The sequence below is a fragment of the Hylobates moloch genome, unplaced genomic scaffold, assembly GCF_009828535.3.
Source record: "Hylobates moloch isolate HMO894 unplaced genomic scaffold, HMol_V3 SCAFFOLD_14, whole genome shotgun sequence".
NCBI lineage: Eukaryota > Metazoa > Chordata > Mammalia > Primates > Hylobatidae > Hylobates > Hylobates moloch.
Genome location: NW_026652289.1, coordinates 75,569,170 through 75,573,975, shown reverse-complemented (window position 1 = coordinate 75,573,975; position 4,806 = coordinate 75,569,170). Strand labels below are relative to the sequence as shown.

The 4,806-nt window shown below is 46.0% G+C and overlaps 1 pseudogene; it reads left to right on the top strand.

The window, feature by feature from the left end:
* Window positions 1–209: 209 nt before the first annotated feature.
* Window positions 210–2,148, top strand: LOC116481792 (putative uncharacterized protein encoded by LINC02694; annotated as a pseudogene).
* The last annotated feature ends 2,658 nt before the right edge of the window (window positions 2,149–4,806 follow it).

Genomic DNA, 4,806 nt, shown 5'->3' with positions numbered 1-4,806 from the left:
CAGGCTGATCAGGAGGCTGCCCCACCAGGAGCCCTGCTGAAGGGTGCATCCTCTCTGCTTAGAGTCAACCACTGTGCTGACTCACCATCCTTGTGGTTGAGAACCCATCAGCAAATTGGTGGCTCTGATGAGCCCTGGATCTGCAAAATATAGGCCGGGGAACCTCAGCCGGAAGGGACTTCAGTTAGTGACAGGTTTTCTATTCTGATATGGAGCTACAAGGGGCCCAAGAGGACCTGGGCATTTCCCTCTCTAGTCCCCGCAGGAACCACAAAACCAGGCCAGGAAGCAAGGCTAAGGGCAGGAGCAGCATCTGTCTCTAGGGGTCTGTTTGGACTGCTGTAAGTCCTACCTTGCTCTGTTTTTTCTGCTATGGCTGAACCTGGATCTAGCAGGGTCACCAACTCAGTCCCCTGGTGAGCTTAGCTCCTACCTCCCGGAGAACTGGAATGACCTTATTCAGACACCTCCAGCAATTTCAGGCTGGGTCTCCAGCCTGTATAAGTCAGGGGCAAGGACTGGGGCATCAAGGTTAAGGGAGTGAGAGGTGAGAGTTACAATCCACGCTGTAGTTTATGTCAACAGCATCCCCTGGAGTACTGCAAAGCTCTAAGTCAGATATCCCAGTGGGGGGCATCACCGATCCTAGACTTTCTTCCCTGCCCCATGCCCCTTATACCAACATCAAATCAGCACATAGCACTGTACTTGGCCATTAAGATAGTAAATAAATGCCTGATGAATGTATAATAGTTTGATAGAAAGATGCCCACTCCCCCAACCCAAAGATGTTCACATTCTCATTCCCAGAAACTGTGAATATGTTATCTTAACAGCAAACGGGATTTTGCAAGTGTGGTTAACATTAAGGATCTTGAGATAAAGAGATTATCCTGGATTATCCGAATGGGCCCAATCTAATCCTAAAAAGCAGACAGCCTTCCCTGGGTGCAGTCAGAGACAGAAATGCATCTAGGGGAAGTGGAGTCAAAGAGAGGGCCATGAGAGAAGGATTCCATGCCCTGTGGCTGGTTCTGAGAGGTAGGGACTCTATGTAAGGACAGAGCAAATGTCTTCTAGGAGTTCAGGGTGGCCCCAGTTAGCAACCAGCAAGGACCTCAGTCTTACAATCCCACGGAACTGTCAAGACCAGAATGAGCAAAGATAAGGATGCACCCCCAGAGCTGCCACCAAGGAACGCTGTCCTGCTGAGACGTTGATTTTAGTCCTACGAGACCCATAGGACTTCTGGCCCATAGAACTAAATGATAGTAATTGTGTGTTTTAAGCTGCTAAAGTTCTGGTAATTTATTATAGTAGCAACCGATAATAGAAATGGCTATAAAATGGAATGTATTTTGTAATTGAACATAATTTTCTTGCCTCTGGTGTCCCTAATTTCCTTGGTGGCTGCCAGTGGTAGAGAATTCCTTTTCCATGATTAGCTGTGTGCCAGGGATGGGAAGGGCATCCTTCCTCTGGTCTCAAGTCCTTCTTGGCACCCCTGGGTTTACTTTTTTGCTGATATCCCCTGGCATAGGTGTTGCTAGAGGCTGGCGTTTTTAGGAAGCACATAGAACTCTCTGCTGCGTCATAGTCAGTCAGTGGCTCCATCCCAGGCAGGTGCTCCAGACCCATCCCATTTATTAATCATCTATTCTGTACAAGAAACTTGATGAATTTTATTTCATTTAATTCTAACAACTGTATGAATGAGGTAATGGTATCCCCATTTTACAAGGAGGAAAGCTGAGAATCAGAGCAAGTGAACATCTAACCCAGGGCCACCAACAAGAGCTCAGGGATTGGAACCTAGGAGAAGATGCTTCCCTTCTCTTCTCCAAGAGTCCTTTTGGGGCTGGCAAGTTGATGCAAGCTCCAGCTCATGTCTTCAGACAATGGTGGATCCAAGGAAATGCATGGATCTCCTGCATTACAAAGTTTTGACTCCAAGAGAAGCCCAGAAGTGGCTTCCAGCCCCTCCTACCTGACTGTGCCCCGCCTTCACCACTTCCTGTCTTCCTGCGACCCAGTGACAGATGTATCCGTGGGGGCTGCTACTTGGGAAAGTCCACCAGGAGGAGAGCATGCCAATCTCTCCTCTCAGATCCTCTGGGGGTTCCTTTCCCCACCCAAACTAGGCCTTGATGTCAAGGCCTAGTTACGGAGACATCAAACTAGGAGGTTGATGTTGGTGTGATGTGGAAGATGTTGGGGAGAAGCTGCAGGTGCCTTCTTACTAGCTCTTCCTGAAAACTTGTGTCTCCCTCTCCTTGTTGGTCTGTTTTATAACTCACACTCCAGCTGGGGGGAAGTAAAGGAGCTTATCCCGTTCACAGATCCTGTAACCCGTGGTGGTTATTACCTCATAGCTGGTGCAGTGTTCTTTGAGCCTGGCAGTTTGGTTTAGACTCAAGTGTCTATTCTTTGCAGTCTTTCTGGGGTTGGTAGCAGAGAAAGAGAAGAGAACAGGTAATTCGATCACTCAGGTTCTTCATGTGTAAAAGTTGAAGCCCTACCACAAACGTATGAGTGGGTGTTATAGTGTAATAACCTGGACATCGCCAAGACAGCTTCCTCAGGGCTTTTGACTCCTCAGGCCCACCTGAAGGCTCTCTTCTCAGTCACGGGGGATGGAATTGTTTCATCCCTGGCTTGCTCTGGGCCTCAGTTTCCCTATTCCAGGATATTTTCCCTATTCCCTATTCTGCGTCATAAAAAAAAAAAAAATACACTCCTGATAGAAGTCGGTTGATGCTTTTGGCCTGCAGCCTCCTTAAGGTTAATAGTCCAAATAATTTCCTCAGGGGCCCTGGCTGGCCTGTTGCGGGTGGACCCATGAAGTGTCTTGATTTGCTGTGATAGGAGCCATCTTGGCTTTCTGTGGAGATAAGCCCTGCCCCTCGTTCCCACTTTAAGCTTGAAAAGTCCCTTATCCAACTTTGGAATGGGAACTAGAAAGACTAAGCGGGGTCTCTCAGGGGTTCCTTCTGGGGTCACTCAGAGGAGGAGAACCAAGCAGTCTTGGCTGAGAGACACCTGAGGGTGGTCACTCGGCACATTACCAGGGTCTCAGCAATGACCAGCCTGCACCCATCCTGACTTTCCCCAGGGGGCTGGGCTCCAGCCATGGAGGGTGGACTTGGAGACTCCTTTGCCTTTCAACACTGTCTGGCCTGTCTCGGGTCCTGCATGTCTTTTCTCTACTGATTTTGTGGCTGTGGTTACCTTAGCTAATCTTTCAGTGAAATAATGTCTAGTGGCATTCCTTTACATTTTCCATGTGCTGTTTTTTCCATAACTCCATTTTCTTCAGGCTGAGTTTGGGTCTTCATTTTTCCACCCACGGGCCTAGTTAAGCTTCACTTTGTGCCCCAGCTTGCCTGCCCCAGACTTCTTGGATGGACATTGTCAATCTGGTCATATTGAAAGTGAAACTGCCACCTAGTGGTCACTGGAGGTGTGCCTGCCTTTTCATGAGCTCTCTTGCTGCTGGTTACTGGAAACATCAGTTGATGGTTTTCTTCTAAACTAACTCAGAAGCTGTGATGTGAATCAGACCAAACAATTTATCTGCTTCAAATTCATATTGTAAAGAGGTTTAATATAAAGAAATATTTTCAAATCAAAATAAATAATGAAGCAAAAATCAGATAGACATGTACTCCTTCGCCAAACTAGAACACAATTTTTTTCTTTGACTGAATTCAATTTAAATGAAGTCCTACAAAGACAAAACAAATCAACTAACAAACAGCCCAATGAAAACACCTAAACCAAACAGCCCAGCAAAAAGTGGAATGGTCATTTTTATTTATCCAACACAAATCTACTTAGTGCTGGGCTGTTTAGTGGGTACCCGAGCAGCTCATTATAATACAACGTGGCAACTTAAAATCAGGTGAAGAAATGCAGTGGGAGAAAACAAAGAGGACTTGCTAACTCTGCAGAGCGGTGACATTTGAATAGACTTGTCAAGGAAGACTAGATTTAGTCAGGCAGGAGGGAGAGAGGGCAGGGAGGGAATTCTACCCGACTAAGGAAGAGCACGTGCAAGGCCTAGGAGAATGGAAGAGAAGAATGAGTTCGGGTGTCTGGAAGAGGTTGTCTTAGTAGGTTTCGTGTTGCTGTAACAGAATACTACAGAGTGGGTAATTTATAATGAAGAGAAATTTATTTAGTATATGGCTTTGGAGGCTGGGAAGTCCAAGAGCATGGTGCTGTCCTCCAGGAAGGGTCATCCTATGGCAGGGAGGCAGAAGGGCAAGAGAAGGAGTGTGAGAAAGAGAGACAGAGACAGAGAGGGAGGGAGGGAGGAAAAGGGGGCCAGACTCCCAAGATCGCTCACTCACTTCTGTGATGACAGCATGAGTCTACTCACAAAGGCAGAGCCCTCAGGACCTCATCACCTCTTACAGGCCCCATCTCCCAGAACTAACAATGGCAATTAAATTTCAACAACAGTTTTGGTGAGGACATTTGAACCATAGCAGGTGTGTAGTATGGCTGAAAAATATCATTAAGTCTAAAGCCTTGGAATGCATTAATTAACCACCTATTTTATATATTTATTGGCTACCTGTCTTATTCAAAGTAGATATACAAACGTATGAGACATGGAGAAAAATTTAAGATGACATGGAGGTATATTGAAAAGATATCAGTTCTTCCCAAATTAGTCTACAGATTCAAAACTAGCACAGTAAAGATCCCAGCAGGTTTTTTCTTTTGTGGAAATTGACAAGCTATTTCTAAAATTTATTTAGAAATGTGGAGCCAAAAATAGCCAAACTATCTTAAAAAAGA